Raw genomic sequence first — 15,204 nt, forward strand, 5'->3', positions numbered from 1 at the left:
TTGCGTTTTTGCTGACTTGCTTGTCTTTGAGGTGCTGTTTGGGGGGTTCCAGGTGTTTGTGGGTGGATTTTGGGGTCTGGGAGCACTGATGGCACAGTCTAATGTTGATTGCATTTGTTTTTCAGAAAATTCATTGTGGAAAAGGGGAGTTATGGCCTAGCTGCACAGCGTATTTGGACTGAATTCCAGGTAGTAGGCCCATTTTTGCTTTTTGCCAGTTTGGGGGTGTTCTGCTTTTTTGCGGGTGGCTGCAGGGGTCTGTGGCCATTGCTGGGAATGACTAATACTGGATAAAAGTGGTTTGGACAAAATCGGAGGCAAATTTTTGTTGCGTTTTTGCTGACTTGCTTGTCTTTGAGGTGCTGTTTGGGGGGGTTCCAGGTGTTTGTGGGTGGGTTTTGGGGTCTGGGAGCACTGCTAGCACAGTCTAATGTTGATTGCATTTGTTTTTCAGGAAATCCATGGTGGAAAAGGGGAGTTAGGGGCTACCTGCACAGCGCATTTGGACTGAATTCCAGGTAGTAGGCCCATTTTTGCTTTTTGCCAGTTTGGGGGTGTTCTGCTTTATTGCGGGTGGCTGCAGGGGTCTGTGGCCATTGCTGGGAATGTCTAATACCGGATAAAAGTGGTTTGGACAAAATCGGAGGCGACATTTCTTTGCATTTTTGCTGACTTGCTTGTCTTTGAGGTGCTGTTTTGGGGGTTTCCGGGGGTTTGTGGGTGGGTTTTGGGGTCTGAGAGCACTGCTGGGTATGGGTACTTTTGATTGCAAGAGGTTTGAAGCAAATCCATGGTGGCAAAGGGGAGTTAGGGCCTAGCTGCAGAGCGCGCGCGGAGTGATTTTGGAAATTTGCCTGAAAATGTCAAACGTCCCCATTTTTGTAGTTTTGCTTTTTGGCTGTTTGGGGGTCTTCTACTTGTTTCCGCCTGGGTTGACAGGTCTGGGGCCATTGCTGGGAAGGTCTAATACCGGATAAAAGTGGTTTGGAGAAAATCGGAGCAGAAAAAGATTTTGGCGCTTTTGATCACTTGCCTGTCTTTGGGGTGCTGTTTGGCGGGCTTTTAGGTTGTTGTGGGTGGATTTTGGGGTCTGGGAGCACTGTTGGCACAGTCTAATGTGGATTGCAATTGTTTTTCAGGAAATCCATGGTGGAAAAGGGGAGTTAGGGCCTAGCTGCACAGCGCATATGGACTGAATTCCATGTAGGCCCAAAGTTTTCGAAGTGTGGCTTTTCCCGGGTTTTGCCTTCTGGCTTGTTGGGGGGGGGGTTAAACTTGTTTTCTCCTGGGTTGACAGTTCTGGGGCCATTGCTGGGAAGGCCAAATACCAGAAAGAAAGTGTTTTGGAGACATTCCCTGGGGAAAACGTTTTTGCATTTTCTGAGATTTTGCTCACTGTACCGTTTTCGGGGAGCTGTTTGTGGGGGTTCTTGGTGTTTGTGGGAAGGTTTGCGAGTCTTGGAGCATTGCTGGGTCTGGATACTTTTGCTTGCTTGCAAGTGTTTGAATACAATCCATGGTGTGTAAGGGGGGATTTGGCCTACTTCACTTTCAAAGTACGTTTTGTCACCAATTTCTACTAGGCCTCGTTTTTGGAGATCTGATTGGGGGTCTTCTACATTTTTGCGACTGGGTTTAGTAAGGGTCTGGGAGCACTGCTAGGAAGGTCTAATTTTGTTCTAAAACACAGTTTACAGTACACCTAGCTTGAGGGGAAAGATCCGCTAAATTAATTCGCCCATACTTATTTATCCTTCAAAAGGAGACTCAGACAGAGCACGCACTTTCAAAAATATTGTACTGTCTATTAGGAAACTCATAGTGTGACTTTTTGCACTACACAGCGTACATGCCTTATATTTATTTGTCAGTGGTGTTCTAATATCACTTCCTGTTTTTTCATCAATAATTACAGGCCGGGTTTCAGTCTGTGCAATGGGAAAAATAGGATGAAGTCAGACTTCACATTAGCAAGCCGCAATTCAGCATCCGCCAGGCAGGCAGTGGACAGGGTGTCTTCTGGTCACCAACATTGATGGACGGAGCGTCAGATGGAATGGAGGAGTCCCGCTAATAAGAGGAATGGTTGGATGCATGCAACTCACCAAATTCAACATGACAACTACAACAACATACAGATACAGTATCCGTTCTTTTCTAATTATCTTTTAAGTAATGTTATTGCTGTGAACTTCTATGAGTGTGACTGCATTTCTTTGATCTCTGCTTCTAAATTCATCCCTACAGCCATTGTACAGGTTTTACTTCTGCTATTTTTCAAACCTGATTTAATGTACGAAGTGTTTCTCTGAGTGCAGAGATAGGCAAGTGAAAACGCATAATTATTACTGCAGCCCTGTACTGTCGCATTCTTTCATTCACGGTTGTCGAAAGTACTACTTACTTTTCAGTAACCATGCATGCAGTAGTGCATGCACTTCCTTTATGTCACTTAAAAGATTTATGGATAGCTTTGTACCCAAAGATTTGTTTATCTTCAATTATTGTTTGTCCATGCTGTGCTTTTTTTTTCTTCTCTCAACAAAGCTTTCCCAAAAAACCCCATTCCCATCCATTTTCCAAACCCTAACCCTCTTCCCCCGGGCTGTGTGGTTTTGATTGATGTGTGACTAAATGACAGCAATAATTCCACACACTTGCTGGGGAGGATAAGATCATAGCAACAGGCTGGTGAAGGAATCCGAGGATATATTCTTACTCAGCTTGACACTGAGTCACTATTGGCAATAGAAAGCAGATTTTCATGTGCGCCATCAACTTGATTGGTCATCAAGAACATCCTCCTCCTAGACGTGGCAAATTATTACGCTGCTGTGTCCTTCACCTTCAGTACTATTTCTTGTAGTAGTAGCCAATGTCAAAGAAATTCAACGCAAGTACTAGTTATACTTTCAATACTTTACCATTTGTTAGGCTACATTGTGGCACTGTTCTAGTGTACTGTCACCTGCTATATTCTCTATCGTACCGTTCTAATGCTACGGTAAGGACAAACAAGGTTTCATTTTCTTTTTTTCAGATGCTGCAACTGCCCCTGTGTAACACCACAAGTACCACCACAATGATGACATTTCATCCGCCCAGGATTGCCAACCTTAATCGCCATTTCCCGTGCAGCCAGCCCTGTGCCTAGCCCTATTTCCAAACACAAATTACAGGTAAGATAAGCGTTTGGGGGGAGGTAGTATAATGGAGTATTAGGAGAGACGAGAGACTGACGGTCCTAGGACTATTGAATTCACTTACTCTGTGAGAGTCACTTAGTTTTGAAAACATTTGGGCAATTAGTACTTACACAACTTGAATCAAGATGCCACTTAAGTTTCAGGAGAACAAACTTACTGTTAAACCCCCACCCACCAGCCTCAAAAGCAGTAAAAAACACGTATGCTAAGATAAAGTTTGAAGTATATTTATATATCCCTAACATAAATAATCTCCCGCAAGACTCAACCCACTCCCCTCCCGAACCCCAACGAATGTCCATGAAAACTAAGTCCAAAAAAGTAGAAAACCCAACTCCCAATTCCCACCCCCAGAAGTCTTTAAAAAAGGGGCAAGGGACAGCCTCCTCCTACTGCTGGCTGCTGTTGACTTTTCGGGCCAGGTCGGCATGCTCCTTGCGGAGGGTCTCGAGCAGGGTTTTGGTGTTGAGGAGCTCCTGCTCGAGGTAGGACACCCTAAGTGAAAGGCGATGCACGCGTGTCTTGCACCTGCTGTGGGGGGAAGCTGATTTCTTTGCTGCTTGGCATGGCGGGTGGCTGCGGTACCCCGGCCCCGTACCGCTGGAGACCTGCTGCGCTGACTGGCTGACCCAGGGAGCGGAGGAAGATGCAGGTGTCGCCGTGGATGTTGTCGACGTACTCTGCGTGTCCTCCTCCTCCTGGGCCACCAGCCACCACCGATATTCGACGACAGTGGCCTCCAGCCTCCGTTGCCGGGCCCTTTTAGCCAACTTCTTCCGTGTTGGTTTGGAAGGAGCATCTATATGAAGAAAAAAAAACATAGTCTGTAACCAATGCTCTTTAAGATTAACACAAAATGATTCAGCAGAATGTTGTGTCACAGTAGAACTAGCAACCTGCAAGCGCAGTACACAGAAATTATGTATGAGTGTAGTTTAAAGAACTGCGTAATGCTAGACACTAAGGGGCAGATTTGCAATTACCGCTGCATCCCTCCAAAGTAGCGGGGATGTGCAAGTAATTGTGCGCCACGCCACCACCACCCATGGTGCGCCGTATTTACAATGCGGCGCACCATGGCCCCAAAACATCACCAAAGCGTTACGCGTCTGTGCCGTAAAGGCGGCGCATTGCTGGAGTTGCGTCGCAACGATGGCGCAGCAATGCTCTGGGGTGCCCTATCTTCCCAATGCTGCGTCAAGCCGTACGTCTGCTTCAAGCAGGTGCAGGGTTTGAGTCACGCATCATTGTCCTAAAAGTGACTGATTGAAATCTTGTAGATTTCCCTCAGCCACTTTTAGGATGCGTTCCTGCGCAGGAACGCCCTCCCTTGTGCCGGAACGCCCCCTGATGGCGCAGGGCTTTACAACGTGATGCATCTCCCATATGCGTCACATTGTTAATACGCCGCACCATGGCGCCTCTTTTGTTCTGCCGCTGCGTCACAAAAGTCACGCAACAATGGAGCAAAAGAGCCGCAAGGGGCTTGTAAATCTGCCCCTACAGACTCAAGTCCAGTCCTTCCTTTGTACACCTGGCAATAAGAAGAAATAGTGGTTGTGGATTGATAGTTTGAGTATTTTAATGACTGGTTAATGTAGTAGGAAACTTTTTAGTGTTGTCGCTGATCTGCAATCACGATGGAGTTTGTCTGTCACTTCGCGTGTAACGCGTTCCAGGAGATCCGTCCAAGGGTGGGTGGCCTGGTTGTAGGTGCGCCGGACCCGAGAGTGTTGATACATGGCCCGGCACACCTTCTCCCACCGCTTCCTGCGCTCCCAGAGCCCGTAGCCGCTAGCGATCTTGCCGCCTGCCATGATGGTCCTGCGGAGGCGGCGCTGGACATAAAACACTAGTGCGGCCACCTCCTCCGCGCTAAAGATCTCCCGTGGCATCACTAGCTCCCCCCTCAAACGCCCCCACGGGAGCCGGGTGCGGGACCCTTCCCCTTCTCGGGCTGCTTCCCGGCTCCCTTTACCATGGTCTGGGCAGAAAGGAATTTAAATAATACATAGGAAATAGAATAGGAAAGAAGAAAAGAAAAGAGTTTAAAAAAGTAGTTTAAAATTAACCAAAAGTAGCAGAAAACACAAAAATATAGAGCTAAAAAAAATAGAGGGATAGATAATAAGTAAAATAGATCAAAAAAAACTTCAAACAAGCAAAGGATGGCAGAGATTGAAAGAGGATACAGAAAGCATGCCCAGAACCATAGCAATGAATGAAAAACAAGATGGCCACGCCCGTTCATGACCGCGTGGGTAAGTTCGCGCGAGATTTTCCTCGCTATAATACGCAAACTTTTACTAGCGAGCTGCACACTTTGCGAGATTACACATAGCGCCCGGAAACAGAAATACGTCACGCAAACAAGATGGCCGCGCCCATGTACGACCGCTAGGATAACTTTGCCTCGTTGCACTACCAGCGGCTTGTGAAAACGCAAAAAACCACGTGAACTAACACGCCGCAAAAAACACAAATCGCATATTCGCACAAATTCGCGGCTTCTGAATTCGATCTCGTGCAAATTTGTGCCCCGCGTATACCACGAAATTGCAGAAAAACGATTTTTGCAAAACTGAAAGCACTCAGCCGGTGCAAAAGTTCAAGCTCATCATTAGTAACCATTCCCTGTAGTGCTTCCTGAGGGGCCCCTCCAGAGTTCAGTTGCCTACTTGCAACTATTCTATGACCCTGCTCTGACCCTCACAGCAGGCTCAGAGAATAGCTACAAGTATGCAACAAAGGTCCTGTTAGAAAAAATTACACTGCAACAGAAAGAAATTACAGATAAGGAAGCAGGTGCCAGACTGGAAGTTCAAATTCAGTGACACATTATTCAACTCCTAATCCATTCATGTCAGTTGAGGCAGGGCAGGTGTGCTTTTCCCCCCATAATCTACAGTGATTGAACCAGAGGGTGGCAGTGATGTACCAGAGGGTGGCATGGGTGAGACAGAGGATGGCAGTGGTGAAACAGAGGGTGCTGTGATGAACCAGACATAGAAATAACTTGGTCGCGACCGTTGCGACCCGATAAGTAAGTTCGCGTTTGCGAACTGGTAAAAAACCCTCGCGAACTGGCAGAAACCCTTGCGAACACAAAAAAAAGAAAAAATCTGCAAATTCGCGAAAGTTTGCGGATTTTTCGGATTGCGGTTTCGTGAATACGCAAATTTGCGAATCGTGAATTCGCAAAATTCGCCCATGCTTAGTGATTAGATGAGCTTGGTTGGATAGTAATAAATATTTATTATTAAATGCAAATATATATATATAAATGTATATGATATATAAATGTTTGCTGTTCTTGTGACACATCCACCTAGATGCGTCACTTTGTAAATATGGCGCAACAAGGCGCATTTTTTACACCACTGGTGCATCACAAAATGTGACGCACCGGCGGCGTAAAAGTGACGCACAGCCTCATAAATGAGGCCCCAGGATTTTAAGCAGAATTGCGTTTTGATCTCTTGTGTTGTTTACCCTCTTCTCCCCTAGAACTGAGAGACCCTGATTGACTGGGTGCCCCGTGGATTAGACATCCAGTCATTCTTCCATCTGGTATTTATATTGATGCATAACCCCTCTAGATAGAGAAACACCTAAGCTATGAATTTCTGGTGGGGTTTGCGTTCATGTGCATGGTACATGGGGCAATCTACCACGTTTGGCTTGTGTAGTATGCTCACTTGGTTTAGATTATATTCACTTGTTATCAGCGGCGGATGGTGACATTTGAAAGTGGTGAGGCACAAACTTTGTTTCGGAGTGCACCGTGGCGAGCGAGTGGGTAAATGGTGCATTTTCAAGCAAATTTGAGAAGCAAGAAGGTTATTGAAGCAATTGTGAAAATGCAGTTATTACATTAATAGACTAGACAACCACACTGCCACAAGGATACCGCTGGCAACATTGGTACAAGGGACAGACCGACTCACAGCAAATCTGGCTCTCATTCAAAACTGGCACCCCCAGGGGGCTGCAAATTTGAAGCATGCATCACCTGCACAATTTCCCTCCCCCACCCCGTCAGTCCCCCATACCTTCAGCAACCAGAATAACCCCCACCCCCAAAGTGCATTTCCACCTCCACCATTAAACACTACCAAGAGCAATGCAACGGTCTCAGCGCATGCTCACGTCTCTCAGACACCAGTGGCATTCACACTGCCACCATTTACTTTTCACCGTCAATCTAGTGACGTGCATGTGCGTATGTGTGTACTGCTAACATAGGCACACCACAAACTGACATGTACCCATACCCTGAAGAAATGTCTGCTTTACTTATCGCTGGCCTTGTTGCTTCACTATAAAACCTACGTGTCTCTTAACAATCGAAAAATCCACAGTACTAATTACGGACCAAAACAATTTCAAAGCTAAAAAAAAATCACATTTATACAGTCCTACATTATCATGATTTTTCGCAATTTTACTAAGGTAGCACAGCCTTAAAAAAAACGTAAAACGTGTGAGTCAGAAGGCTAGCATTTTATACACTTGGGAATATTCATCACATACCCCCAATAGACCGCACTCGAACATCCACCCCATATTTCACTTGAATTTACGTTTATTTTATAGTTTTCATATGACCCTTTTTCACTTAGCAGTAGACAGGGCCTCATAAGACATGTTTGAACTTTGTATTAAAACTGTCAAAGATCTGTGTTGTCTTCACACTCCTTGTAGTAACCAATAAAAATAAAAAGTGCTGCGTGCAGCATTTTACATTGAAAAAAACATTTTTGCAATATTGATTCAAAATCTAAGGGCCTTATTTATGAATTTAAAATGGGAAAAAGTGACGCACCGGTGGCGCAAGCCCTTCATAAATAAGGCCCTAAAGGTTTTGTTCACCCTTGCCCTTGCCCCCACGCAGCCCTGGCCTCAACCATTCACACCTTGCATTCTGTCTCTCTCCCCGGAAGTGGAGAATGGCTCCCTCTCACTGTAATACACTGAAGGATTCACACGAATGCCAGGATATATGTAATTGCTCTAACAAAGAAGGCCGTCAAGTCAAAGTGGTAACAGCCCCTTCCTCAATCATATTATTTATAAACCCCCTCGTATTCCTGTCTAAAAAGTACTGTCTGGGTGGTTTTCACTGCCTTAACCAGTTTTGACGGTTCATGATTTAAGATTACAGTCAATAATTATGAATCACAATATAAGGCAACGCTCAATTTTTCAGGCAGATGTAGTAATACTCGATGTTGTAAGCACCCCCAAACCCCTCCCATCCCACTCACCCATGGAATCACAACCCATGGTCTTCTTCTCCGACCCATGTCCCCCACATATCCAGAGGCCCCAGCACCCCTTACCTAACCGGATGATGTTGTGTGGCATGGCCTCTAGATACAGTCGCGGCTCGTGCTCCAATACTCGCCGGAGGTATTGGGGGTCGCGCAAAGGGAGATTAAAATAAAGCACTCTAAAGCAAACTAAACTTACCGGATCCGCACCACCTCTGCAAGTCCTTCTGGCGCCTTGGCAAGTACCGCCTGCTCTCGACCAATCCAGACGCTGCTCCAGCAGCTGCGCCAGGATTGGCTTGCGCAGTAGTTTTTTTGCGAACAGCCCGAACATGCGCACTAGGCTGCTCATTAGAAGAGCAGCATGGAACAACCCTCGCTCTTCTAATGAGCAGCCTAGTGTGCGCATGTCCAGGGCTGGTCGCAAAATATTTAAGCCCTAAACAAAACATGCGCACTCTTGCTATGAGCTCCGCCGACCACCTGCGATGTTATGGTGGATGTCAATCACTTAAGTTGCAGCTGAACTCTGTCCTGTAATGCTGCCCGCCCCCTTCTAAGCTGGCTGCCTCAGGCTCTGACTGGGATACAGGGATTGCATTGATAGAGTCCCGTCCGAGTTAGAGAGTGATGGCAACGCTCAGTGGGGCAACACCCAAGCGCCCTAATGGACGCACCGCCCCTGCTTGTTATGTACTCTTGTTTAATCTGTGGTGTCTGGGCTGCTTTATCACTGACTCTCGGTCTGGCATGCTTATTTAGTTTAGATTGAATTGAATTGAATTGAATTGAAATGGTATTTATATAGCGCATGGCTACCCGAAGGGCATCCCAGCGCTTGTAGAGACCAGGGCAGCTGATTTAGCAGCATTTAGGGAAATAGCCACGTCTTGAGAGATCTGCAGAAGGAAAGATGATTGGATTCGGCCCGAAGAATATGTAGAAGAGAGTTCCACAGTTTTTTGGCATTTAGAGAGAATAGTCGGCCTCTGCTTCTGGCTTTTTTAATATTGGGAACAGATGCCAGGATTAGTGATTTGGAATGGAGGGTTCTATTATGCTCATACCACTGTATAATGTTCTTAAGAATGGGAGGGCCTAGGTTATGGAAGGATTTGTGGGTGATGCATAGTGATTTAAAAGTAATTCGCTCGTGGATAGGAAGCCAATGTAGGGCCTTAAGAGCTGGTCTGGCATTTTGGGAACATTGAGCAGTAAGCGGGCAGCCCGATTCTGGGTGGTTTGTAGCCTGGCAATGGTGGACACTGGGGACCCCAGATAAAGCGCGTTGGCGTAGTCCAACTTGGACAAGACCAGGGCTTGTACCATGATTTTCCTAGCCCCAAATGTTAGGATGGGAAGAATTTTTCGGGCTGTTTGAAGAATGCCAAAACAAGTGGCGGCTGTCTTCCTTGCTTGGGGCTTGAAGGACAGGTCTTGGTCCAACCAGACACCCAGGCTTTTGAGCTGGGGTTTGGGCGAGGGGGCAGGACCTAAGATGGTAGGCCAGATTTCTTTCACATTGAGTGGCGAGAGATTTCCCAGGACCAGGATTTCACTCTTGTCCCCGTTAAGTTTCAAGAAGGAGTCACTCATCCAGGAGGCTATCTCTTGAAGGCACTTGTACGGACCAGCAGAGTTACTGTCTGATTTGTTGAGTCCAATCACTAGTTGCGTATTGTCAGCATACGTAACGATGTTGATTCCAAAAGGAAGAACTGCCTCAGCTAGGATGCAAGTAAAGGCGTTAAAAAGAGTAGGGCTCAGCGAGGAGCCCTGTGGGACTCCACAGCGAAGAGGGGTTTTCTTGGTGATAGCTTCGTTGTGTAAGACTTGGAAGGACCTATTCTCAAGGAACGACTGGAACCAGTGCAGATCCAGAGATGCCTAGGTCGTGGAGCCTTTGTATTAGAAACAGATGGTTCCCGGTATCAAAAGCTGCGCTGAGATCGAGCAGCAAGATTACCGCTGTGCCGCCCGAGTCCAGCACTTTCCTAGTTCCTCCACAACCGAGATCAGGGCGGTTTCTGTTCCCTGAAGAGGGCAAAAGCCCATCTGGGTTAGGTGGAGGAGATTATGGGTTTCTAAAAAGGAGGAGAGTATCGCATTGACATGTTTTTCCGTGATTTTACTGATCCCAGGTAAAAGTGAAATTGAACGATAGTTTCCTAAGACCAGTGGGTCAAGGGAAGGTTTCTTCAGCAAGGCCTTCACCATTGCTTCCTTCAATGCAGGAGGGACCACTCCCGAGGCAAGAGAGGAGTTAACTAAATCTAGAATCACTGGGAGAACTACCCTCGCCTCTTGCTTGAGCGCTCGTAAGGGAACAGGGTCTTTAGGTGAGCCGCTTTTGACTTTTGCAAAAAAGATTTCAAACTCTGGTAATTGTAAGAGTGGAAATGAATCAAGGAGCATCTGAGTTCACCCTAGAAGAGAGGGTACCAAAGCTTTATTTGTGGGGGGGAAAGAGGAGAAGATGTATCAATTTTAGTGAGAAAGAAATCAGCAAGAGTGTCACAGTGTGCTCCTGATGTATTCAGAGTGATGGGAGTTTTGAAAGGGGTTTTACAATATTGAAGATCACACGCGGGGAGTTGGATGAAGCTAGAATTTTTTCTTCATAGAAAGTGGCCTGAGCGGATCTAATTTCCGCTTTGTAGATATTAATACACTTTCTATATTGTTCCTTTATTGCTGGAGAAAAATCTTTCCTCCACACTCTCTCTAATTTTTTACAATTCCGTTTATGCTCATGGAGGGCAGCTGTATACCAAGGTTTTTTAGGGTTTTTTATCTTGACTTTTATTTTATTTTCGGGAATAAGGGTGTCTACAGACTCTTTAAGCCAATGATTTAAATTTCTGTTGGCGATGACTACATCGGCCGATGGTGCCGGTTTAGTAGTTTCCAGGAGCTTGGCCCAATGCTCCATGGGCAGTTTGGACCAGGGCCTGGATTTCAGGAAAAGGGGAGCTCTGTGTGGAGTTTTTCCTGGTGGCGACCAAATGAATGGTATCAAAAAATGGTCTGACCAAGGTGTAGGGATGGGGTTTTCAGCGACCAGGGTATCCAGATTGGAGAAAATTGCATCCAGTAAGTGACCCTTCGTGTTGGTGGGTGTGTTAACCTTTTGTGTTAGTTGATAGACCAAAAGATCTTTAGTGAGCTCAGCTGCGGAGGTCTGTGCGAGGTCATCAAAGTGAAGGTTGAAATCTCCCAGTATGGAGAAGTTACCAAAGAAACTAGTTAAATTAGCAACCACCTCAGGAAAGGTTTTACAGAAATTCGCCGAAGGCCCTGGGGGTCTATATATCAGCAAGCCCGAAAAAGTCAGGACAGGGCTGAATTTAATAGAGAATGCGACGTTCTCACAATCGGAGGCAGGACTACCTGATGTTCGGCAGATAAGTCCATGTTTATAAATTATTGCAATTCCGCCACCTTTCCCTACAGGGCGGTCTAATCTGGAGATGGCATAGCCCAAGGGTAACGCTTGGATGAGGTCAGGCTCAGAATTGGGAGAGAGACAGGTTTCTGTAAGAAACATTACCTCCGGCGCTACATCGTGAAGCAGCATGGAGATTTCGGCAGCATGGCAAGGCAGGGATCTGCAGATGATTAAAAACATCTTACAACTTAGCTGATTAGTAGGGGGGCAGAGGCATCATGACCAATCTGGGAGCAGCAGTGTGGACAAAGGGGAGGGAGATTGTGAGGTGAGAAGACATGTTTAGCAGGCTTCCATAACTTTGGAATCCAAGGTACGGAGAGCGTCTGAGCTGTAGCGGATAAATTGGATCTCGCTGGAAGCAGGGTCTCTGGCCCCTGGCCCCGGTCGGGCGCGGACAGGCGCAGACGGCCTTGCCTTAGGTGCTCTATATTCTTGGTTGATATACCTGTTATTTTTTCAGCCTTATATCTTTGGCTATTGTTGGACACATGAGTGGAGATACAGAGATCTGTCCTATATCTCGGTTGTGTAATATGATCTCCATTTGACTGTATGCTTATTTATTATCATATATACATCTTGACCTAGCTATTATTTTATTTGTAGGACTAGTGTGCCGCTGACTTTCTCCCCCCATTTTGAGCCTTATTGAAGTTGAGAACATCTTACTTTAGGGCCCTGAAGAAGGAGTTACCCATATAACGCGCGTCGGTGCTGACTACAGCAGGAACATTAGGATATTATGCCTAGGCGGATAAAACTATATCAGGATACACAATACTGGAAAGCAAGCTATATTGATAGCTATTAATTAGCTTTGTGTCTTCTGTCTAATTGAACTAGATGTAGTTGTTCACTTTTTATATATTTGAAGTAAGTGTCTCTTACAACAAATAATATATGTATTTTGAAATTGTACTTGAATGTTCAATTCTCATGTGCTATCTTCTGTTCCTGTATATGTAACCTTTAATATGTATTGTATTGTGTTGGTTGATAGAAGTACGTGTATGGCTTGAGTGACTGTGGATATAAATGGATTAGGATAGCTTTGATTGGTGCATAAATAGGGGTGTGAGATATAGACAGGAGTCATCTTATTTTGTTATTTAATGTGTTGAAAAAACTAAAATATGAATAATAATCTACTTAATTTCAGATTGATACTGTATGTATAAGTAATTTGGTTCATATTTTTACTAGATATGTTTGTATTAAATATATTTAAACTTGGTATGATGTACTGTGTCTATATGATTAGCTTGTCAAGTATGGGGAATGATTAACCCAGGTAAGACATTCCACTCTGCTATTGTGTTTGGGCAGGGTAGTTATTTTTGTATTTTATATGACCAATATTTTTGAGACCAGTGTGGGATTTTGTGAACTGACCTATGCACTAATTGGTAGGTTCAGAAATTACTGATTCATAGTGGTTCACAATATGACCTACCTAATCAATATTATTAAGGTAGGTCACAAATTGCAACCCAGTATGAATTACTGCCATTACATGGATAGCGGCCTGCAGGGGTCAGCAGACCACTGTGGGAGCAAAAGGGTACCCCACAATGTAGGGGGAACATCACTTACAACGCATTTTTTACAACGCACTACCATTACATCGCAACCATTACAACGCATACCATTACAACGCATTGCGCTGGGGGGCGCTCTAGGATAGGGAATATATTTAATTTACTATCCAACACATTCCCTGCTATCCACGGGGACTGGAGTTGGAATAGTAAATTAAATAATTCACTATCCAGCGCCTAAAAGCATTATGCGTTGTAATGGACTGCGTGGTAAAAACCGCGTTGTAAAGGCATGCGATGTAAAAGCATGCGTTGTAGTGACACCAATCCACAATGTAGACACCCCAAAATGTAACCCAATCAAGCCTCCCACAATTACTGGCTAGGAGACAGAGTTAAACCTTCAATTTCATGAGGCAATGTGTCCCCACATTAAGGCACCTTACAAAGCACCAAAATCAATCAAAATACAATTCACTAAATGATTGATTCTGTACCGCTTAATTTTGAATTTTGTAATAAACCCTTTAGGTTTTCATTGATCTTGAGCAAAGTTATTGAGTGGGCTCATATCATTTAATGCTAAGAAGGCTTTCAAATCCAGAGTTATACAGTGTATGCAAAAGTCCGGAAATATTCCAAGTCCCAAAGGGCAGAATAATGAAAAAAGACTTGGGCAGCACCATTATTAGAGAGTTTATATACACAATACTTGCATAGAAAATAAGACATTTTGCAGAATTATCATGGCGTGAGCACATGTATCATTTCATCAGCAACTCAGAGCTCAAGAAAAATAAGTTTCACATTACCTTATCGCGTAAGCACTAGCCCACTGCATTAATAGATATTCTGTACCCTCTATGTTAAAATCATCAGGAGATGTTCAAACATACAAGAAATATTGACTATAAGCATTTCTTCAAATAAATAGATCACATGAAGAAACTGAAGATGTGGCTACATGATGCAAGCCTTGGCCCGTGCAGTTAAGAGCGATGCAGCAGTGGGGCCGGTGGGGGTGGGGGGCATTTCAACAGACGACGACGAGGGAAAATTAATTTTTATTTAATTTTCCCTTTTGGTCGTCTGTTGAAATCCCCCTTCACCAAACCCCACCGCTCTTTACCTGTACGGGCCGTGGCTGCATGAAGCACATTACAACAGAACTGTGGAAGGTTCACCGAAAACAGAACAATAACAGCAACGAAAATAAACTTATAGGACTTCAGTTTCACTGTGTTCTGCAGAGCCTGTGTGCAGAGGATGGGCACGGAGGAGGGAATCATATTTTAGTGACAAAGATGACTTCTATCTTAGTTAAAATGGCAATTGCACAAAAATGTGGCCTAACTAAAATACATTAATTATTACCTGTCTCAAAAGCAATTGTATTAATTCAGTCCGTTGTGTGTGAAAAATGCATATTGCACATTGTTACTGTTGCACAAAAATATCAACCTATAAAAGTCTTTATATCAAACCATAAAAGTCTTTTACATCACCATGTCTGTGATTGCTTTATATTAAAACATATTTATTTCTTTTCAATGTAGTCAATTCACTTTAAGGAAATGGAACTTCGCTTAAAAAGAAAAGCTTCTTTGTTTGTTTTTTTGTTTTTTAGGAAGATGCAATGGTCCTGTGGACCGCTGCCTTCTCTTAAACATTTCTTTTTAATTCACAAAGGGGAAGGTGAGCCAAAGCGACCCCTTCCCGTTTGCAAATGAGTTACC

Source organism: Lissotriton vulgaris, chromosome 3_1, assembly GCF_964263255.1.
Source record: "Lissotriton vulgaris chromosome 3_1, aLisVul1.2, whole genome shotgun sequence".
NCBI lineage: Eukaryota > Metazoa > Chordata > Amphibia > Caudata > Salamandridae > Lissotriton > Lissotriton vulgaris.